General features: G+C 34.6%; 1 pseudogene; it reads left to right on the top strand.

Annotated features, from left to right (window-relative positions):
- The first annotated feature begins 664 nt into the window (after positions 1–664).
- On the top strand, positions 665–23,247 carry LOC127788829 (exocyst complex component EXO70H1-like; annotated as a pseudogene).
- The last annotated feature ends 2,003 nt before the right edge of the window (positions 23,248–25,250 follow it).

The following is a 25,250-nucleotide window of genomic DNA, read 5'->3' on the forward strand; positions in this document are numbered from 1 at the left end:
AATCCCTTTAATTAAAACATAGTTAAAGAAATGGTCAAGAGAGATTAACATACATAAAAGAAAAGTGGGTCAAATTTTTATATATCTTATTTTTAATTTTCAGCCAATACTGAAAAAAGTACTAGCAGTCACCACTAACCACCATGATCGGTGGTTTTTGACGATCAGAGCCAATCACTCGACACCCTTATTCTCATCGACCAACATATCCAAAAACCAATAAAATCTAATGGCCAAATTTTATAAATTTAAACTTAAACTTTTAGCCAAACTCAATGTGCGTAAATGCACTGGGGATTGCCACAGGCCGGTGATTTTTGGCAATAAGAGGCAATCACTTAATATCCTTATCTTCATCGACTAATATATCCAAAATTTAGAATTTTTAAAAATTTAAGGCGGGCATTTAGAAAAAAAAAAATTAAAAAATACTAAATTATTATATATAATATATTTTTAAAAAATCCAGGGTGGGCAGTTGCCCACCCTTGGCTATATGTGGCTCCGCCACTTATCATCGGAGGCGGTGATGGTTGCGACTAGTAAAGGCAGCGAAGGAAAAGTCGACGACGAACCTCGCTGAGGATGGGTCTGGTCAGAGGCAGGTCTGGGCGTCACAGCCACTAACGCGAGCGAACCATATTCCGGTGAAGCAACAGTGATGATGGTCGATCGGTGGAATGCCGATGGTGGGTCGGCTTGGACTGTTAGATTGCCGGTGGCAATCGTTGCAAATGCGAACAGATCTGTTGATTTTGCAAGAAGATCTGAGGATTGTGCGAGCGGATCTGATGATTTCGTGGTGTTGCGAACATGTGAAGATGGCTGCAAAGTTCTGCACTACCGGAGGCTGTACGACAATGGGGTTGACGGATCAAAGTGGTGTTGAGTTGATGCCACTACACAGCTGGAATTTCTAGGTTTGAAACAAGGAAAGAACAGAGCCTATTTTTTCTAAGTTTGAAAATAATAAGCTAATATTAGAATGAAACAGAGGTCCTCTATGAAGAGTCTCTAATACCAACTTCAAATATAATGAGAATCCATTATTCTATCTTCTAATCATGGAGAGTACAATCTATATAGAGAGAGATGTTTAATCTCTTTACATATCACACTTAGCTGTATCACAGCACTTTAATTTAGCACTACATCTGACACCCAACAAACAGGCTGTCAACACAGCTATATAAAAAAAAGAAAAGAATATTTTAACAATGTAATTAATTTGATATTGTGAAATTTTACCGATTTCATATTTTGTAATGGTTATGATTGTTATTATTCCACCTGTGTGGAAGCAGCATGATTATAGAAATTTATTTGGTAGAATATTGATGAAAATTTGTATTTATAGAACCATAATTTTTTTTAAAAATATGTGATGAAAAAATAAATAATGTTTTGTTTTACTAAAATTTTTGTTAACTTTTCTTCTATTTAGTTCATTAATTATGTTCCAAATAAATGATACACTGGACATTATAACTAAAAATAAAAATATTCAAGATCAAATTATTCACAAATACATATTTTAAAAATAAAATATATTTAATTAATTATCTTTATTAAGTTATCAATTTTATCATAAATAATACAGAAACATCATTAAAATTTTAATGAGAAGTCAGTACCTAAATCTAGGTAAAAAAAGGGACTACAATTTATACATAACAAATTTATTTTTCATTATTGTTATCTCCTAAAATCGAATAAGTTGCAAAAATCAGGAGATTGTTGGCGGTGATAGTGGGAAGTTCCAGAAGAAAGAGAGAGAGAGCGAGAAACGCTACCAGCACAGCTGCTGGTGAGGATCGACGATAGTAGGAGGAGATCCACGCCAGAGGTGGACGACATGCCGGAGGTGTTGGGGATGCACACTGGAGCTGTACTAGTCTCTAGGTGTAACACCCTGCTTTTCAGGATATTAAAATATATGTTAGAATTTTTTTTTTTTTAAATATACATCAAACATAAATCAACAATAAATCATCAACATAACCTTTATATATAACACTCACAAACATAGCGAATGAATGATACATTTTAAAACATAAACAGAAGCAAGATCAGAACTTGCATAAAACCTAAAAAATATAACATGGGTTTATAAACATCGTTTACCCAACACGTCCTTACAAGCATTTATTTATAATCTAAATAATACAGCCGAATGAAATATATGGTCCTAGTCTCACATAGGACCCACAAAATTTTCATTGCCATCAGGCCTCATCACTTCTTTGCCCTTCCAGCCGCTTGCCTCGTCTGGAATGTGGAATATTCCAGGGACATAGTCTAATATTAGAAGATGAAATCTTCTAAGTGAAGGTTCGATAAGCATGAATGAATGAATGATGTATATACATTTATAAATAGATATCCTAGTGTAACTTCCCTAGCCCACCAGCTCGGCACGGAACCCTAGGCAGAATCCCGAACCTCTGCATGATAAGTCTAATGTTGTTCAATCAATTGCCTTTGGGGAATTACAGCTACATTCTTAGGGCGACATCTCAATCCCATACACGAGTTTCAATATGACAATAATATTGTGCTATGTGAATATTACAACTTTTCATGCAATAAAATATGAACAAATATGACGAAGATGATCATAACATACATAAATATCATGCATAGAAAGGTATTCATGTCGTATATGAGTTATAGGGACAAAATCATTCACATTTCACAATGTTCGGGTTACCTCGAAAAGCGTCCAATTGTCTCAATTTTCGTGTCAACTTTGAAATTCACACCAATTGTTTCACCTCAAATCCCAAAGCACCCTAGACAAGATATTCATTTAAATAATCAATAAAAACTTTTTTTTCTTAATTTTCTTGCATTTTTTCTCTATTTTCTCCAATTATTCTCTCTAATAATCCAAAATAAATACCTACATCACTTATTTTGCAAATCCTTTTTACAAAAAATCCTAAAATATTTTTCTCAGCATTTAAAAAAATTTCAAAAAAAACCAAGCCCACAAGCTCCAGCGCGTGGTAGGGCGAGTGAGACTAGCGCGTGAGCTTCACGCGCTAGTCATCTTGAAGCTCAAAAGGAGGTCAGGAAGCCGATCAACTTGAAGCTCAAAGTCTCGGTAAGGCGGTCCGCCTAGGGCTTCAGCGAAGCCTCATATCTCCTTTATTTCTATTTTCTTGCTTGCCAAATTCTCCAGAAATGCTCTCCAACCTATGGCCAATAAAAGCCCTCTATCGTTGCCTCTCAATTTGTTCAAAAATGCCTTTGATTTGAGCTTTCATTCTCTGAAATTTTTGGCCATCATGAGCTTTATTTATAGGCAAAAATCGAGCTTCGAAATAGCCTTGGCCGCCTCACCCATTGCTTTAAACTTCCTCACCTCTCTTGGATCGACCTGAAAGCATCAACCCGCACCCAAAAAAGCAAGTTATAGGCGTCGACAATTTGGTTAGCTTTCTTGGCCGAATTTCTCAAAAATTCGGCCACCCCAGTGGCCATTGTCGACTCATCATCACTCCTTGGCCATCCCTGACCACCCCCCATGCGAACCTTGTGGCTTTCGGCAACCCCTTGTGGCCTGGTTGGATTCCATGGCCAAGATTTTCATTTTTTATACTTTTGCCCCACTGTTTTTATCTTTTATGTTTGGCCCTCTTTCACAAAAGCCCCTCAACTTTTGAATATTTCCATTAAGTCTCTCAAGTTCTAATCTTTCCATATCTCCCTTGAAACTTTTGAAAAAATGTCATTTTGACCCCTCTCGGGCAATGTTGGGAAATTACACTTAGGCCCAAATTTCCGTTTTAGATTTAAACCTCTTGGTTTCTTCCCAAAACTTCTGAAGGGTTGTCCTACTTGATAAACTGAAGCTTCCCAAGGCTTCCGTTACCTTCTTGGGAGTCTCCTATGACAATTTAGTTTTTCAGCCTGATTCATAGTTGTACCGAAAATGATTTCTGATTCAATTTCTTTTGGTTTTAAAAATCATGCCTCAATATGCTCGTTAAAGGCATTCCTATTTCCTTAGGCATTTAAGCTTTAGGGTTCTCCCTTCGGTTGATTTGGTAAATTTTTTGGGTTTTTCAGATACCTATTTTCCCCGAATTTCTATTTTTCCTTTAAAATAATAACTCAAAGTTCTTGGGTATTAGACTAGGTACGTCCGATCTGCTACCCGAAAATGTTAGATTGTTGCCAACGGCAATAGGAGATAAAGCTAGTGAGGGTTCCAATTTCTAGGATGGTTGTTTCGTGCTTTAGTTAGAGAGAGAGAGATAGAGAGATACATATACTAATGTACACCGTCCAATCGTCGACGTAGTGGAAAATGAAGGAAATTTGATCCTCTGGGAAGGTGGGTGGGCGGGTGAGAGAAAGATAACGAGAGAGTGTGCAAGTCGATGAGAATGAGAGAGATAAAAGTACACAAGTGACCTAATTTCAAGCAGAAAGCAACATGGGTCTCCTTCAAAATTTGGTGATATTTTCACACTCAAATTATCGCGATTTCTCTTGTGCATCAACCCGTGCGTCATTCAATGCATACAAGTAGCAAAATTGTAGAAAAAAAACAAAAACAAAATCCATCATTTCTCCACCACATAATCAATTCATTGTTGGCTGATCACACAACCTATTTTAGATGAGAAATGTTATTTGTATAGAATATGGTTTACAGAATGGGCTACAGGGGTGATATATCCCGATATATTGGATATGAGTTGGAGTAATTTATCGCGAGGAATTATAAATTATAGATAGAAGTGGGAGAAGCTCGACGACCCTAATTTCTTCCCTAATTTATCTGCTCTACCCTAATTTCTTCCGACCACCAGCGAAATAGAAGGCGGGCGAAGCTCGACCAAACCATCATTCTTTGCTGCTCTACTCTTCCAACCATCGTTATTCCTTTTTTGTTGCTCTGCTCTTCAAGCATTTCCTGGGAAAGTTCCCTTAGAAAATGACTAAAAATTTTGCCAACTAGTATAATGAACCAAGCTTGTGCTTGTTCCTTCCTTTCCTATTGATTAATTGAGGTCAAATGAATGAACTATGAGAGCAGAGGAATAAAAGCATTGAATTAATTGGAAATGGAAACCTTGGAATGATCTGATGGCACTTGCAGGTAGATGCCAGCATTATACTTCGCTGATTTCCAACATTATAAATTTGATTTCTTGATTGCATTAAACCTTAGAATGATCCACCACTGTGAGCACGATGTTCGAAGAAGGATGGGCAAGTGCTGGTGGGTGGGGTTGACGATGTCGTGAAACGAAGACACGGATGGGGGCGATGGTGTATGAGAGAGAGAGATAGGGGGAGAGAGAGAAATGATTTTGGGTCATTTGAGTTTATTATAGGGGCAAAATAGTCATTTTATTATTCCTACAAATCATCCTGAAAGAGTGCTTCTATACAAATAGCACAACTCATTTTAGATGGATGCCTAAATTTCGAACAATGTATTGCCAAGATTTTGCTTGTTTTCGAACATTTAAATAATACTTTAACATTTGAATAAACATAGCTACATTTTAAAAAGGTTCAAACATTTAAGGGAAGGCCTTTAGACCTCCCAATAAAGCTAGGAGAGAGGTTTTTGGAAAGGTTTAGAAATATGAATGAAGCCTAAAATATGTGGTAAAGTTCAACCTTCTAGAGCTTTTATTCTTGAAACTTTTATTTAAACTTTTTAAGCATTTTTTTTTTTTTCAGAATTCCAATTGTGATGACAGACAATAATGCTTATTACTCATATTCAGATGTGTGAAATTACTTTTCTCATCATCTATTTTTCTTGTAAAATTTATGATAATGGACCATCCAGTTCCTTGAGAAAAGCCTAAAGCAATCCAAATTTAATATTAAGGTCGAAAGCCTGAAAAGTCGACCCTACCCCCAAAGCTTGGCTCAAAATAACCCAAACAAGTACTAAGGCGAGTTCGAGCCCAAGCCCATTGCCCATAGCTCGCTCTCCTAATCCATCTGGATGATCAAACTCAACCATCCATGTGGCCTCATACTAACCCATTTAACCCTTCAGTCTACCTACATAAAGGCACAATGTCCCAAGATTTAAGTACAACATTTGTTATGTATTCATTAGATTGTTATTGCATTATTCTCGAGGTTAGTAATTGACTGGACGAGACATTTGGTACATGACAAGTTTTTAGATTCCTACGATTCACAATTCCTAATAATGCTTCTGGGAATCTTTAATTTCTAGAATTTATGTAATTATATATTTGGTTAGATTTAAACATTCTCAATAATATTGAGTATTCTTTTATGAGAATCTTACATTTTTATATTTGGTTTAAATATAACATTCCTAGAAATCCATGCTATTTTTTCAAAATTACCCTTATTTAATTTTTTGTTTAAAAATAATAAATTCCTTATAGTATATAAAATATTAGGACCCACAACCTCTTTAGGAAGTCAAAAAATATTATTTTTTTACACATTATATATATATGTGTGTGTATATATAATATATATGTTTGTATAAAAATGTAAGGGGTATTTTAGTTTTTTTATTTGTTAAAAACCTTCCCTAGTTCATGGGAATCCAAGATTCCTAACCATGAAAATGTTATTTTCCCATGATTCTTTTTTAAAAAAATTATACCAAATATGGGAGTGTAAATTCTTAACCTAACATTTACAGAAATCTAAAAATTTCTCATGTACCAAACGCTTCCGAAGTGTCGAAGGATTCACGAACACTACAAGACATTCAAGATTTAGCGACGAAAATTTCATTCGCTATTTGGCGACAGAACAACCACAGAATTGTGACGGATTGCGAGGAAAATTTTTTACAAGGATTAGCGACGAAATTTAGCAATGGAAAAAAAATTCATCGTTAAAAAAATAAAATAATAAAATGATAAATTTTTTAGTGACCAAACAAAAAATCCGTCGCTAACATTAGCAACAGAAAGGTATTTCCGTCGCTAAATTTTAATAATAAAAAAATAAAAATTAAATTTTTATATAACAACGAAATTTATTTTTCATCAATAATTTTAGTGATGAAAAATACATTCCTAAAATTAGCCACGAAAAATAAATTCTGTCATAAAAATTAAAAATAAAAAAATTAATTTTAATATTAGTTTAAATAACAAAAAAAATATAAAATAAAAAATTAATGTTAGTGACGGATTTGGAGAATCCATTGTTGAGTTAGCAACGGAATATTCAATCCATCGCTAATATTAATTTTTCTTTTATTTTTTTATTTTTAGTCAATTAATTTATAAATATTTAAACTTGAGATGAATATTTAAATATATGAAAATTTAAATTTTATAAAAAACTTAAATATACATTTAAACATGAGATGAATATAAAAAAATTAATTTATAAAATTTAAATAAATATATTAAGTTTAAAAACCATAATATTGTTAAATTCTAAATATATCAATTAAAATATTTCATGTGTATAAAATAAAAAATATATTAAATTTATAATAATTAATTATTTGTAATATTTATTAAATGTGTACAAAATGTAAACAAACACTACATTTGAAAAATAAATAAAATGTTTAAAAATTATAATATTATTAAAGTTTTTATTATTTTAAATTTTAGAAATCATAAAAATGAAAAATATTGAGAGATTGCATTATATAGAAAAGAGTTTAGGAGTTAATTATCTTGTCAGTCTTTTTCTCTCTATAAATAAGAAAAATTTTTGGTACGCTAAAAAGTTTAAAAATTATAATATATGAATAACATTGTTTCTTATACTTGATAACAATATCATATGTCACTATCTAATATATAGATATTGTAATACAATTAAATGTATAATTTAAAAGTGAAAAATCATACATAATAAACAACTAGAAAAGTGACATGTGTTATTCTTGTTAAAAAATAAAAAAAATAAAAAATATATGTATTTAGTGCATTTAATAGTTATACTATAAAAAAATTATAAGGACTTTTATTTTTCAAGTTTAAGTGTTATGTATAAAACACTAATGTTGATCAGGAAAAAAATAAATATATTTTTAAATAAATTTAGAAATTATAATCCAAATCTCTCTCTCTTCTTTGTCACTACTTGTTAGTCACTAATTATTATTTGTCAACAACCAACTATCGATCACTTGTCGTCATTGCCATCATCTCTTTGCTCACACCATTAGTTGGTGTCGCAACAACTTACCTCATGTTGTCATCTCTTTATCATTCGTCATCTCTCTTTTTCTCTTTTGAGTTATAAATAAAATTCAACGATCTAGAACCCATTGTGTTGATTAGATGGGCTCTGCAAATAATTGCGATACTTTCTCAATCAATAATGAAATCCATTAGCATTGTTTTACTCTGCAATTGGGAATCTTAGGTGGGGTGGAGGCTTTGGATTTTTATTTTTTAATTTTTTTTTATGAAACTCAAGATTTACCCTAATAATTTGTAGATGTTCTACGGGTTTCGTTTAATATAATTTTTATTTATAAAAAAATTAATTATTTGAGATAACAAACTATTAATAAATAATTCAACATATCAAACTAATTTATTATAATTATTAGATTTATAATATAATTATAATTTTAAATAAATATTAATTTAAAATGTAATAATTTAAATTATTTTATTATCACATTTTAAATGATTACAATAAGATTTTATTTAAATTATTTAATAATAGTCATAATTTAAATTATATTATTTTTTATTTAATTACTAGATATTAAAAAAAATTAAGTAAATTCAAAAGACAGGAATCTCCCCGCCTCTTTCCTGGCCAAATCCCCCCCACCCCAAACTCCCCAAATCCCTAAGTACCTAAACCTCTCGGGCTCTCTCACCCTCACTTTTGCCTCACCCTTATTTTCACCTTACCCTTGCTTGTTGCATTCCCCTCGCTCGCAGCTTGCCTTTGCCCTTGCTTGCTCGCTCTTGCCTTTCACTTGCTGTCGCGCCCTTGTATCTCGCTTGCTCACTCTATCGCTCTAGCCTCTCGTTCGTTGCCTCACCCTCTCCCTCGCCAAGGTTTAGTTGTTTATTGGTTAAATTGTTTATGTCTTGCGTGTACCTTTGTTTTGTGGTATTTGAATGCTATTGAAACTTGACCATCCATGCCATCAATGATGCGCAGACCTACTTGATTGTTGAACTGATCAACCAGTCTTTTTATTTTTTGGATATTTGTTTTACTTTTTATTTCTAAAGTTTGTTTCTTGAAGCTGCTCGTATATGTTAAATTTAGTAAGTTTGCACTGTCTTCAGTATTTTTTCCAAGTTCACTCCTTTCTGTTTAATTCTTTTTATGTTTCTTTCCTATATCTTGTTCTTTTTTGCATTATTTTGTTTGTTTTCCTTTTGCTACTGATATGCTTTACTTGCAACCTCTTAGCCTTTCCAGTGATGTAAAGCTCATTATTATATATAATACATTATGTATAAAAGTTTTGTTAGGATTGTAATTTTATTCGTTTTCTTTTATATTTAAAGTTTAAATATTTAAGTATTAATTTTTAATATTAATTAGTTATCTTTTTTTAATAATTTTATCCATTTTCACAACACTTTTTAAGTGGTGTTATTTTTTTAACATAGCGAAAATATATTTTTTTATTTTTTTTATTTTTAATTTTTTATTATTTTTTATTATTTTTAATTTATTATTATTTTTTATTTTTAATATGTTAGAGACGAAATATTTTCTTCCCTAAAATAAATTTTTAGCTTTTATTTTTTAATTTTTTAATATATTTTAAAGACAAAAATTTTTATTAAAAAAATAAAAAATAAAAAAATATATTTTAACAACAAAATATTTCCATTGCTAAAATAAAGTCTTATTTTTTTTTATAAGAAAACAAAAAAATAGCTACGAATATTCCATTGCTAAAATAATTTCTTATTTTTTTATAATTGTTTTAAAAAAATAGCTACAAAAATTACAGTTGTTAGATTTAAAAAAAAATACATTTAGCGACGAAATATTTTCGTCGCTAATCTGTCGCTAAATTAGCGACGGATCAGTCGCAAAAAAAAATTAGCGACGATAACTTTAGTGACAGATAGAGTCTGTCGCTATTAATTTAGCGACGGATTTTTGACTTTAGTGATGAAAATTTTTCGTCGCTAAAATCTGAAATTCTTGTAGTGGAGAAGACTCCTTTTTTGTTTTTTTGTTGTTGGAAGATCCAATTTGGATAAACTCATACTTAAGGATTACTTAGACAACCTCAAAACTAGAAAGAATATTAACAGAGCACGATTATATCAGAGATCGGGGTGGTGATTGACCCTAAAACCTTAATCACTTTTTAAAAAATTTGGTGGTGATTGAAACTTTTATTCAAACTCTTAAATATTTTTTTTTTAAATTTATAAATGTGAAACAAACAAACAATGCTTGTTATTCATATTCAGATGTGTGAAATTACCTTTTCCATCATCTACTTTTCTTGTAATATTTCTGATTATAGGCCTTTGATTCCTAGAGAAAAGTCCAAAGCAACCCAAATTTAAAATTTAGTCTTAAGTTGAGGAGGCCTAAAGTGTTGTGCCTACCCGAAAGTCTAAATCAAGATAACTCAAACAAGTACAAAAGTGGGTTTGGCCCTAAGCCCACTCCCATAGCTGGCTTGCCTGGTCCATCTAGAGGATCAAATTCAACCATTCATGTGGTCTCGTCTTAGCTCATATTGATCTTTTAATCTACCTGTATAAATGTATGATATCCTATGATTCAAATACGATATTTATTACGTATTTATTACATTACTATTGCATTATTCCATAGTACACTGATTAACTTGAGTGTTAGAGAATTCATTGAGAGACCAAAACCCCACCCTCTTTTTTTGAAAAAATAGTCAATTTAGATAAGTTTAGGTTCAAAAAATATGTGAATAATCTCATATCAAAAAGAACTTGAAGTGAGTGCGACTATATCTTGGATCAAGTAGTGATCGACTATAAAATCCTCGTCTTAGATGTAGATGCATATGACTTTTATCCTATTTTTCTATGTTTGATATTTCAAAACTGATTTTGTTACCAAAAAAAATATTTTATTTGTGTGACCTTGAGCCTACAAATGAACATAATCGGTCATGTCTTTGTTCTATGGTTCAGTGTAGACCAATTTTCAATTCAATCTCGACCAGGATGGAAAACCCACAAACCTAAAAAAATCCTAAACTTGAGAGAAAATTGGGTTGCCTCTTTGGTCTATTGTCGTGTGCCCCTGTCTCACATCCTTTCCCTCTAGCCTGAGTCGAGATTTGTTGTTCCATCTCCCCTGTCCCCTTGGATGTTTCTCTAATTAAAATGTCACATTATTAAATTAATACACATCATCAAACAATAATGTATATGTAGAAAATTTGACGTTATTCTTTCAAATTCTATTCTACAATTAATAGGAAAAATAGAAAAAAAATCTTTTTTTTTCATCGAAAGTAATAGATTTTTTTCTTAATTGCAGAATAAATTTTAAAAGAAAAATATTAATTTTTTTTATCATTATTAATACATATTATTTAATAATTTATATTAATTTAATAACGTGACATATTTTAATTGAAGAGAAACGCAAGGAGACAGGGAATTGACGGTAGATCTGGGCTCCTCCAGCCTTCCCCGTCTGTGCCCATCGCGTACTGCCTGCTGATTGCTGCATGCTTGCCATCGACTTGACCGTTCCTATCCCCACTCTCCTGTTCATCTCGATTCTCTAGGTCTCCTCAATCCTCTCTTTCACTATGTTTCATATCGTTATTTCAGAGCAACAGTTTTGGTATTTTTTTTTTTTTTTGACAATAAACATTTTTATTTATTTTTATTAAGTTATTACTAGAAACAATGGAAATAATTAAGATACAATAATAAATATACTAAATGTATTTATTATACTTCATTTTTTATACTTTATTTTTAATATCTAAATAATTCTATTAATTAATAAAAAATATATTACGTTTTGAATTATTTATTGTCACTTCACCATTGCCCTTAAAACAATGGTTAACATTATTCAAAAATAATTTATTAATTTATAATATATTATAATAAAAATAAAAAATTAAATGCGTTAAAATGAGTTGAATCCGAATGAACACCCTAATACCATGCATTGGGTAGAGTAGGCTTCATTTTTTATGGTCTCTTGGAATTTGAACCATACTTTTTAAAGGATGGTCTATATAATACATATTTTAAGTTTTGGCCTTGCCTTTATTTAGGGGCGGATCCAGCATTGTGGAGTAGGGTGGGCTAAACTGAACTTGAACTAGGTTTTACCTTAAAATTTTAATTTTTTTTTTTGAGCTGCACCTTTAGATCCGCCCCTGCCTTTATTAAACCGTTGCTATTGCATGAGATGTATGATTACGTTATAATGGTTTTGTTATGTAGTACTATAGTAACTGTCTCGGATAAAGTCTGGAGACTAATAAATTTTTAAATTCATTGGGTATTTAGTAAATTTTAGGATGTTTTTAGTAACTTTTAATATTTAGTAGTAATTAACTTTTAACATTTAAACCCCCCACTGGATTTAAATGGGAAATGACAGAAAATTTTAGTGGGTTTTCAAACCCAGCTTAAATATCACATTTTAATTAATTTATTAAATATTAAATATTAGATAACACCTAAATAAATATAAAAATATACTGATCTTTCTGTTTGGATTTGAGTCCTAAAATTTGGAAAGTCTCTAGAAGACAACAAATATATTTCCAGGAAAGAGGGAAGTAGTTTTTAAGAGATTATTAGTTTAATCATTTTTGGCGGCTAAGGAACTCCATTAAATGCACGTCTTGAACATATATAGAAATCAACTGAAGTCCGACCTGAATGTTCCATCATCGTCTTTCTTTATATACCCAGCTCTCAAACTAAACCCCCTTATTCGCTAGCCTATGATTTATTAACCCGACGGCCAACGCAAAGAAGAAACGAACGGATCGAATCACAGACTGCCCTCCTCCTTCAACAAGTAGTCTCTCTGACGCACCCATGAAGCCAAGTCTCGCAGCCGCGGAGACGATGATCATGAAATGGAACCCGGAAGCTTCGACCTTCGCCAAAGTCACTTCCCTCTTCTACGAGAACCGTGGAGAAGCCAGAGATTTCATCAACTGCGTTGCTGAATTACAGAAAACCATGCATTACCTGGTTAAGGAAGATCCGCAATCAGGGAAACTCGTACGTAGTCAGAAACTGATCGAGATTGCCATGAAGCGACTTCAGAAGGAGTTCTATCAGATTTTGTCAGCGAATCGAGCTCAATTGGATCCGGAATTGGTGTCCGTAGGATCCTCGCTACCTTCGACACGATCCAGCACGTCGGACAATGACGATGACGGTGGGCCTGAGGCGGACAGTCAGATCGCAGGAGAATCTGTCTCTGAAGTCGAGCAAGTTTCGGCCGCTGTCATGGCTGATCTGAAGCTGATCGCCGAGTGTATGATGTCAACTGGTTACGGAAAAAAGTGCGCGAAGATATATAAGACTATACGAAAATCAATAGTTGATGAAGGTATATATCGACTCGGAATAGAGAGAGTGAGCTCTTCCAGAATTCACAAGATGGATAGGGATTTGATGGAGTTGAAAACAAAAAATTGGTTGAGCTCTATGAAGATTGCTGTGAAAACTCTATTTAATGGGGAGAGAATTCTTTGTGATTACGTTTTCACTGCATCCGATATCATCAGAAAATCATGTTTCGCTGATATCACGAAAGAAGGAGCGCAAATTTTGTTTGGATTCCCGGAATCTGCAGTGAAAAACAGAAAGAAATCGCCGGAAAAGGTTTTCCTTATGCTTGACATGTACACGGCAATCTCGGAAAACTGGCCGGAGATGGAGTCCATCTTCGCATTCGAATCCACCTCCGCCGTACTATCACAAGCCATCACTGCGCTGGTCAAGCTCGGAGAATGTGTCCGGACAATGGTAGCCGATTATGAATTGGCGATCCAGAAGGACAGATCCAAGTCGCCCGTTCCCGGCAGCGGCGTTCATCATCTAACAATTGAGGTCATGAATTACCTCTTTCTCCTCGGCGATTACAGCAACACTCTGCCAGACATCCTCACCTATTCTCCGTACCGGGCAAAGTCATCCTTACCTGAGTCTTTCTTCCACACCTCCGATTCCGACGAATCCCCGAGTCAGGCTATCTCCACCCATTTCGGATGGCTGATCCTCGTCCTCCTCGGCAAACTCGACAGCAAAGTAGCGCACTACAAAGACGTCTCTCTCGCTTACCTCTTCTTAGCCAAAAATCTCCAATACGTTGTCGACAAAGTACGCAAATCGAACCTCAAGCGCCTGCTCGGCGATGATTGGATATCCAAGCAAGAATCCAGAGTCAAGCAGTTCGCATCCAATTACGAGCGGCTAGCGTGGGGCCCCATCATCGAAACCCTGAAGTAGATCCAATGGCAGGCAAGTCGGCGGAAGAAGTAAAAGAACGTTTGAGGAGATTCAATAGAGCATTTGTGTGACAACTAGGGTTGGCAGCAAGGTTGGTGGGAGAGTGAATTTTTCAGGTGACGCAGTAGACAAATCAAGTGAGAGTAGTGTGTCATATACAATTGAATTTGACTTTGATGATACAATAAACATTGATTTCTCTAAGTTTGACTCAGTGAATAATGCAAACTATGGTAGAAAAACCAATGGAGGGTTTCATAGCCAAGAGATAGACAAAGGAACTGCTGATACATTTAATGAAAGCATGAGTGAGTGTGGAGGTAGTTGGAGCGACGTTAATGTTAAGGCAACCTCTGGACAACAGGATGAATCAATACATGTTGATCTTGGTGATGAAACATTAGTTAGTGAGGAAGCTAAAAATTATTTTGATTCAGACTCTAGTGAATCAGAGCTAGTTTCTTTTGTAAGTGATCATAATATTGATCAAAATGGTGAATACAGTGATGGTAGGGTTGGGGGCGATGATAATTCAGATATAAGGAGTCTTAAGGAGGATTCAGCCAATGATGGGGAGTTGAGATACAAGAGAAGGAAGAGTCAAAGGGTTGCATATGACCCTAACAACCCTATGAATGGATTTGTGCTTGAAATGATTTTTGATAATGTTTCTCAATTCAGGATGGCTTGCACCAGGTATTCAGTCACTAGAGGTGTTGATCTAGCTTTTTAGAAGAATGAGCCGGGAAGAATAAAAGCTATATGCAAGTTTAATGGATGCCGCTGGAAAATTTATGCAAGTAAGGACTCTAAAAATAGAGATTTTATAGTGAAGGCATATATATCAAAACATAGGTGTTCTAGGGTCTTCAAGAACGAAAGGGTGACATGCAATTATCTGGTTGGTTATTTCAAAGATAAATATTGATTTATCAAAAATCAATTCTAAGGAACTTAAATTCAGATCTAAGAAGGAGTTAAGAGTAAATGTTAATCTGACTATGTCCAAAAGAGCGAGTAGGAAACTAAAAAAAGGCATGGCAGGTAATCATGTTAAAGAATATGGTCTGCTTTGGCGATTGAATCAACAAACCCAAGAAGCACTGTAAGGGTTGTTCCTAAACCAGGAACAAACGAATTTTATGATTCTATGTATGCTTTGATTCATTAACAAGATTATGGAAGGCATGTAGTAGGCCCATTGTAGGAGTGGATAAATGATTCGCTAGGAGGAAGGCAGGGCTTCAAGTTCAGTGGCGGAGTCAAGAAAGAATTTTAGTCTGAGTCAAACTATAATTTTTATCCTGACCAAATTATAAAAATTATAATTATTTATAATAATATATATAAAAAATCAAAAAAATAAAAATGCCAGCTGGGTCCTAGGCCCCAATTGGCCAAAACATGGCTCCACCACTGTTCGAGTGGAATGGTCTACTGGAAGGAAGCAAATTGCCCCAGGTGGAATGGTCCATTTGGAGGAAGCAAGTGGTTCCTGGTGCAATGGCCCAATAAAAGATCACCCAGAGGGGGTGAATTGGGTATTTTGAATATTTTTTAGATATTAAAATATTTTGCATCAAAACTAATTTGAAATGATATTTTTCATAACATAAAAAAGTTGTAGCAGATTGATAAAGGTTTACATGCATTAAAAGATTTCTCACAAGGATTGATCCAAACATATTTCAGACATATAATATATATGTATGTATAGATCAGAGACAGCATTTGAAGATAAGAATAAGAAAACTGTTATGATGGCAAAAATAACATTTTGCTTTTACTTCTAAAATTTAATCTTCAAATCTGATGGAAGACATGTGCATTTGAGAAGTATGCATGAAAGTAGTGATGTTTAAAATCTTTTATGCTTACAATGAAAACTAGAATTGTTGTACTTGAAACTAGTAATGCCAAAATCAAATGATAAAACTTTGTATGGGTATGAGGAAGATAATACCATAAAAAATCTAATAAGCAAACCACAAGAACACAACATTTTTTAGTGGTTCAACCAACAAGTCGTTGATAAGGATTTTGAAAACATCTACTAAGAGATTTTAGCTTTATAGGGATCAACTATAATCTATACATAATTTTTACAAGCTCAACTAAAATCTTCATTTTTTTACGGGCTAAGTAGGAAACCAGCTTTTCATAGGAAAATCTGTGTAACGACTCGCCTCCCGAATCCCCTACCGCGTATAAAGGGTCTGTGAGAGGGTCATTATTTGAATAATATCGAACAATAACATAAACTAAAACTCACACACAACTCTTTTAGAAACTATAACTTTTTACATTACATAACATTTCATAACTATTTTTACATAATCATTTACAACTTGAGCTTGAGCCCACTTGGGTTTACATAACATACATCCATCTCAAAAACATAAAACATTAACCTTAACACCAACACCATGACACCCAGGATCTAGTTTTAGGAGAACTCTGCACTTGTTACTGTGACTGAGCGATTTGGACCCAACCTCGTTGAGCGTACCTGCAAACTCAGGCTATCATCTTTCCTGAAATGATGGAAAGCAAACGTGAGTCGCGAGACTCAGCAAGCTCATGAAAGAATGGCTGTATGTTAAGGATAAAACTTTTCCCCAACACCCTATGCAATTCATGCCAATGCAACATCATACCATGCCACAATCAATATATACCTTAGCTCTAAATGCATAACATAAAATCAACTGCACATAAAGGGTCATTGGGGCCCCACATAAGCCACACCTTAGCACCCAACTCCCGCATACAAACCTATTGCAGCCTAATATAAGCTACCATATCATCATTACACAAAATCCACCATTTTCCTAACCTTAGTCGGTTTTCCTAACATTCATAACATCACTTTCCTGTCATCCATCATATCATCCTACCATGCTGCGATTGTGGTCCACTGCCACGACCTACGATCCGTGGTGGGCGCCACCCATCCTCATCACTCATAGCCACACATCCTCACCATTTAATGCAATAAATAGCAAATGCAATGGCTTTTGTAGCATAAACGTGATGACAAGGCCCCTATAAATCAGGCATCAGGCCATGCTATATCCACATAGGAATACACACATGCGAAATGCTCTAAATGGACCGACTTACCTAGAGAACCCAAGTTGGCTCTTAGACCAATCAGGTTATGCAAATGCTCACACATCCCATCACACACAAAGCACACAACCCCCTCCAAATGAATGCAACCCAACCCCCTACAGCACACACATCATGATATGCACCAAGTCAAGGCAAGAATCTGACGGTACTAGCTTTTACAGCCCATCTAACGCTTATCGTAACAGCCAATAACTGGCGCCCATACATCCAGCCATCCACTGCCACGACTCACGGTCGACGGTCAATGGTTTTGTACCCCATACCCTAAGACACACCCAGACAGAATTAAGCTTACATCCTTTAGACTTAGCATCTCATGATCATTCATGTACTCGGTAACATAAACATTAACATACCATATTTGTCCTCATTTCTCATCATACATAAACACCTGACTCAAAACTCACATATTAAACATTAATTCCACCTCTCTCATTGAGACTTTTAGCAAAACCTCATAAATCCGACCATAGCCAACTTCTTCTAAAAACCTAGCCCCTAATAGGTACGACATCATTCCCAAGGAAAGTGGAGCGATACAAAGTCCCGTGACAGACGAAGTCAATGACACAAAGAAACCATTTACTTGACTATTTGCATCACCAATAAACTCATTAATAATATATAGGTCATGGAAGGGTTGCCACGCGAATGATCATTATTAATGCGTGGAACCGAGTCACGATGAGGGAGAGAATAAAATACTAGAAATCACAGAGACTCAAGTAAGAACTAAAGAATATAGGATGAGGGTTAAGAGCTTGCCTTTACTTGGCTGATTCTTGCATTTTCTACGCTCCCGATGCGAAGTAAAACATTTCCTAACAATTAATAAAATCGTGGCTTAAATTAATTAAACCCAACTGCATAGATTACATAATCAATCCGTATAAAATCTATAATTTAGATATATAACGTTTACTCACTTATAGGAATATTTTTAACACCAAATAGCTCATTAATCCCTTGATTTCTTCCCCATTTCCTTCTCTTTTCTTCCATTCCAGCTGCTGGCCAAACACCATATTCTCCTTTCATTTTCCTCCTTCCCTCCCTCTCTTTTCCTCTTTGTTTGGGCTTTAAAATGGCCAAAATTTTTTTTACCTTAAATAGCAAAAATGAAAGAGACTTGGCGGCCAAGGCGGGAAGAGCTCCAAGTACGCGCCACGTGGCGTGCTTATAGTGCCACGTTGTTTCGAGCTGGCCTTGTTGATAAAATCAACAATTCTTTCCCTAACGCACTCCTGCTCTCCCTCGGCCTCGAATCCGCGCTCGCCTCCCTCGCACACGCGCACTCGACCAGCTGAGCTGGTTCTTCCCTCATTAAATATGCACCCTAAATTAATTATAAGGAGACCTCCTGGACCTTCCCCAAAATTACACCAACACCCCCAGGACTTGTGACGCCCCGTCCCCACTACCGGGTGTCACCGTAACCCAAGGTTACGTCAGTAGATCCCACTCCGAAGGCCGGATATGCCCTAACAACAGGGGGATAAAATGACGTGGGGGCCCTGGGTGGGGTCCAGGCTTCACCGCCTCCGGCTATCGAGAACTCGAGGTCTAAGACTCATTTGCAATGGAATGACACTCGAGTCTCGAATCTGACCTATGCCTTATGAGCAGATTAATAAACTACAATTAAGGTATAACATAATTTACTCACACAAAGTACTCATTAAAAGTAACAAGTCCAATTGGGAAATACAAACAACGTTCAACACAACCACAAATAATTACATGACAGACACGAGTTACTAGGTTGCATTCCTATCATGGGTTGCCATTCTCATCATTCAGCTGGTCTTTGGCATACGCCGCATTCCCTTTACCGGACCCCGAACTATCTATATGGTTAGTGGGAATGAAAGGGGGTGAGTCCTAGGACTCAGTAAAAATAATATGCAATGCAGTAAATTATTAAGCATGACATCATAGATAAATATGAAGTGTAACATGCATGCAAGCGCGTCCACCACACCTATCTCAGGCTCTAGGTGGCCCCTAGTGGTTTCCTCCAAGACCCTATCTCGAGACTCCCACGGTCAGAAATCCACAGCCTCATGCCTAGGCACTCTCTCAACATCTTATGCAAGGCATGACAAAAGTAATTTACACACAAAACATATTAAACCCTTACCTCGAAATATATGCCGCTTGCTGATTCGTTAGTCTTACCATCAATGCACCCAAAATCCCTTAACAAAATATTTAAACGTAATGTCAATAAACTAATTTAGCAACCCATAACTAAATTCACTTAGTTACCGAGCCCACTGGTTTAGCTAATTCATTAATTGACTAAATTAGTTAACCAAGTAACTAACTTACTAATTAATTGTTAATTAACTAATTTAGACAGATTATTTACCTCAAGATGATGAACCCTTCTTTCTTCCTTTGCTTCTCTACCTTCAATTTGCTTTCACTTCTCCGCGGCCAACTTCCCTATTTATACTAGATTTCCATGAGCCATTACATAATTTATTTATTTTATAGCCATCATTTGATAACCCACTACAGGTTACATAATCATTCAATTTTCAAAGGCCATTATTCATTTCAATTTCTAAAGCCATCACATAATTTATTTATTCCATAGCCATCAATTGATAGCCCATTCAAGGATACATTATCATTATTATTCTCTCAAGTTTCAAGAGCATTTGCATTATATAGTATATTATATAATATTCCTCAAGTCAAGTGAACCCACTGAATGCACCCCCAGACTTAGCCATGCATATACATATTATAAAACTTACTTGCACACCCATATACCATATACCTCATTGCACATGCGCACATGTAATTTATTATATAATAAAAATTACATATAAATTCATAAATTATATTCATACTCTCACTTCAACCTTTCATATTATAATTACATCCTCAATATCAATTTTATTTAGATTAAAATATTGAAATTTCAAGATTAATAATTCAATATTTACTCGATAAAGGTCAATTTCGTCCATGCGCCTACACGGGATCTTTATTCCACCCGAAAATACTTCAGGGTTACCTCATTGGCAAAATCGAACTACCCCTAAGGTCCCTCTCAGCTTCCCGGAGGCCCCTCCTACTACCATTCAGTACCAACATTCATTCGGGCTTATACACAAATTATTTATTTTCGGTTTGACTATTTCTAGCATCATTAGGCTCATCTCGAGATGTTCACCAATCTCATGCCCTCTTCCCTGGACATCCAAGTCCCAAAGCATTTCCTGCCATCGATTCAACAATTTATAAATTTTCTCAAAATCTCACCTTAAAATCTATATACTAATCATTTCCAAAATTAGGGATGTTACAAGACTTCCGAAATTCACACACACACCTCACTCCTCATTTCTCTTTATTACACTTATACCCCGAACATTCCCAAAAATTCATCCATTTAATTCCTTTATTATTTCCATAGATACTCCCAAATAAATTAATTATTTGCCTCAATTTCTCATTTCATCACGACAACATAAATTATTATTTTTCCTTAAATCTCTAAATACTCAACAATGACCTCAAGCACAGGAATTAATACCTATTATTTATCTCCAAATTTTGGGATGTTACAATTTGTAACCTCTACTTTTGACGGGTTACGTAGTAATCCTAGCTTTCACAAGACCAACTGTAACCTTTACATGTAGCTTTTTCAAACTAGACTCGATTACAACCTTTCAAATGATTAAGCTTAACCTTTAACAAGTTTCACAATTTTTGTGAAATGATTTTTTTTTTTAAATATAAGATAATATAATGATTTCAAATATTTTCTTGAACAAAAGAGAGTTATAAGAATATGAATGAATAAAACACTCAACTCTCTAATTTCTGGTTTAAGAAGATCTGCATAAAACTCGATTAAATAATGGCTTGAAGTGAAAGAAGATGAGCATGAAAAACTTATCACTCAAGCAATGACTTTTTGCCTGAAATCGAATTCAAGTTGGTCGTGTCTAGGTATAGGATGGCTTGACATCTTTCGAAAAACAACTTAGGCTTGCTTCACACAGCAACAACATGATCTCGTGTAACACTTGACTTTTTATAGAAGTTTTAAGACTTGGAATTTTCCTTGATACTTGTATATACTCACAGCTTTTTTTGATTTGACTGATAACAGTCAAATTTGTTAAGAAAAATATGCATAATATATATATATAAACATTTTGCACATTATGTATAAGCATATTTATCTTCTTGTTATGAGATGACATATCAGACTTCTTAAAATAAACTGATAATGTTCAAATTGTCAAAAGATGTCCTTTCTTTCTTTTGAGTAACTATAATAATTTTTGAAATCTGACAGTTGATATTCGACTATCGTATAAGGTTTACTTGACTAATCTAGCAACTTACTTGATTGGCTATATATATAATGTAATCGATTGTATCAAAGGCTTACTCAAATATGACCAAGTCATTACTCAACTATAATGGAAGTCACATAACCTTTCGTTAACTACTCGATTACAAGACGAAGCTTACTCGACTAATAGACATCTTTAATTGAGTACAAACACTTGATACTCGATTATCCTTAAGATAAAATACTTAACCAGCATCCAACCTATCTTTACTCGACTAACACATATTTAATCGATTATCAAAATATATTAGTCGATTGAAAATAAACTTTACTCAATTGAAAAATAGGAATTTATTGGTTATGCACAAAAAATAAGAGTTTATTGGTTGCCGGAGGGGAAACACATTGCACACATGGGCCGAGAATAATTTATAACAATGATGCAATTTATGACATGATCAAAGTGAGTAAGGTAATGACATATTGGAGTTTTTTTTTTTCTTTTTGGAACATTACACTAATACACCTAATCTTGCCCCTAGTAGTTCAAATGTGGAATTCAACCCTATATTAACAAATGAATCTAGTGATGAAGTTAATGTGACAACTAGGGTTAGTAGCAAGTTTGGTGGGAGAGTGAATTTTTCAAGTGACAGTAGACAAATCAAGTGAGAGTAGTAAGTCATATATAATTGAATTTGACTTTGATGATACAATAAACATTGGTTTCTCTAAGTTTGACTCAGTGAATAATGCCAACTATGGTAGAAAAACCAATGGAGGGTTTCATAGCCAAGAGATAGACAAAGGAGCTGCTGGTATATTTAATGAACGCATAATGAGTATGGAGGTAGTTGGAGCCATGTTAATGTTGAGGCAACATATAGCAGACAACAGGATGAATCAATACACGTTGATCTTGGTGATGAAACATTAGTTGCTGAGGAAGCTAAAAATGATTCTGATTCAAACTCTAGTGAATCAGAACTGGGCTACTTTGTAAGTGATGATAATATTGATCAAAATGATGAAGACAATGATGGTAGGGTGGGGGGCGATGATAATTCAGATCTAAGGAGTCTTGAGGAGGATTCAGCTAATGATGGGGAACTGAGATACAAGAGAAGGAAGAGTCAAAGGGTTGCACATGACCCTAACAGCCCTATGAATGGATTTGTGCTTGAAATGATTTTGGACAATGCTGCTCAATTCAGGATGGCTTGCACTGGGTATTCAGTCACTAGAGGTGTTGATCTAGCTTTTCAGAAGAATGAGCCTAGAAGAATAAAAGCTATATGCAAGTTTATAGTGGATGTCCCTGGAAAATTTATGCAAGTAAGGACTCTAAAAGTGGAGATTTTATAGTGAAGACATATATATCAAAACATAGGCATTATAGGGTCTTCAAGAACAAAAGGGTGACATGCAATTATCTGGTTGGTTATTTCAAAGATAAGATAAATGATTTATCAAAAATCAACTCTAACTCAAATTCTGAGCTAAGGAGTTAAGAGTGAATGTTAATATAACTAATTCTAAAAGAGAGAAGGAAATTGAAAGAAGACACGGCAGGTAATAATGTTGAAGAATATGGTCTTCTTTGGCAATATGCAGTTGAAATTGAATCAACAAACCCAGGAAGCAAAGTAAGGGTTGTTACTAAACCAGAACGAACAAATTTCATGTTCTATGTATGCTTTGATTCATTGAAATGAGGATGGAAGGCATGTTGTAGGCCCATTGTAAGAGTGGATGAATGCTTCTTGAAAACACCTTGTAAATGAGAGTTATTAACTGTTATTGGAAGGGATGCAAATGAATTCCATTGCTTGGACTGTGGTTAGGAAAGATAATACAGAAACTTGGGTGTGGTTTCTCAGGTTACTCAAAAATGATATTGGTGTTATTGAGGGACATAATTTTGTAATAATGTTAGACATGCAAAAGTATGTATTATCTTAATATGACTATTTATAATGAAATCTAAGTTGTTCAATTGATTTTTTTTATGTAATTATCTTTTATTTAAATTTTTTAATGGTTTAATTGATGTTGTGCAAAAAAAGTTGCCAAATGCAGAACATCTTTGGTGTGCAATGCACATTTACATGAGATGGCAGAAAAAGTAAAGAGTGAATGAATTGAGGAAGCAGTTTCGGAGATGTGTATAGAGTCCTTATTGGCAAGATTTTGAAGATCAATTTATAGTTCTAAATGGTATAGCTGTTGGTTCTGTAAGTGATCTTTTGAGTTACCCTCCTGCCAGTTGGTGTAGAGCATATTTTTCCATCATGCAAAGTTGACGCTGTTGACAATAACCTTTGTGAATCTTTCAATGGCATCCATATAGAATCTAGGACAAAACAGATATTAGGCCTACTTGAAAAATTAGGATACATATGATGAATAGAATACCAATAAAGAGGGCGAGTGTGCAAAATGGGTTGCAAATGTTAGTCCTGCAGCCATTGAGAGATTAGAAAAAAATATGCATAGATCTTGTAATCGTCATGTAGATTTTAATGAAGATAAAGGTTATGAAGTATGTGAGGGGAAGGATAGACATACTATCAACTTAAGAGGGAGGTCATGCACATGTAGGTCCTTGGACCTATCATGCATACCATGTCCCCATGATATTTGTTAGATTGTGTTTTCAAATAAGGCCGAAGGTGGTGACAATGTTTCAGGCGTGTATGATATCTTTATAGGCCTCGGCTTGTGATTGAAGTATAATCCAAATATCACCATTTATTGGCAACCTAATTAGAAGTCGGGTCATAAGCTCATTTATCATCTTTTTGAAGGAGAAATAGGTTTTAGCCCATTTGCTAAAGAGATGGAGAAACCCAGCCCATTACTTATGTTAGCCCATTTGTTGTATAGCTTATTTGCTTTGTGCACGCCCATTGTTGTGATGCCCTAGTTGCCTCATATAAATACTTGCTTTGTCTCTTTTGAAGACTCAAGTCTCTCTCTCCCTCTCTCCTCTTGTCGGCACCGATGTATCCTCCTCATTCACAGACTTTCCTTGCCACTTTATGCGACATCTCCTTGTTAATTAGCTTTCTTGTTGGTTTGTGCGGTGATCTCCTTGTTATTCTTGGATCGCGCCTCACCGATTTTATTCTCTATATATTCGGTATGGTCGATTCTTGGGAGGTAAGCTTTGATGATTGATTCATTCTTGCTTCTCGCTCTATCTTCATGATTCTTGTTCCTTTGTGGACTCTACTTCGTGTAGAGCATTCTGTTGGCAAAAGGGTTTCTGTAATACCCCATGTTTAGATAAGGCTGCCACGTAATTTTAATAAGTTTAGAATACCGAAAAATAGATTTTATAGCAATTTTAGGTACCGAATCAACTA

This window comes from Diospyros lotus, chromosome 13 (assembly GCF_014633365.1).
Source record: "Diospyros lotus cultivar Yz01 chromosome 13, ASM1463336v1, whole genome shotgun sequence".
NCBI classification, from domain to species: domain Eukaryota; kingdom Viridiplantae; phylum Streptophyta; class Magnoliopsida; order Ericales; family Ebenaceae; genus Diospyros; species Diospyros lotus.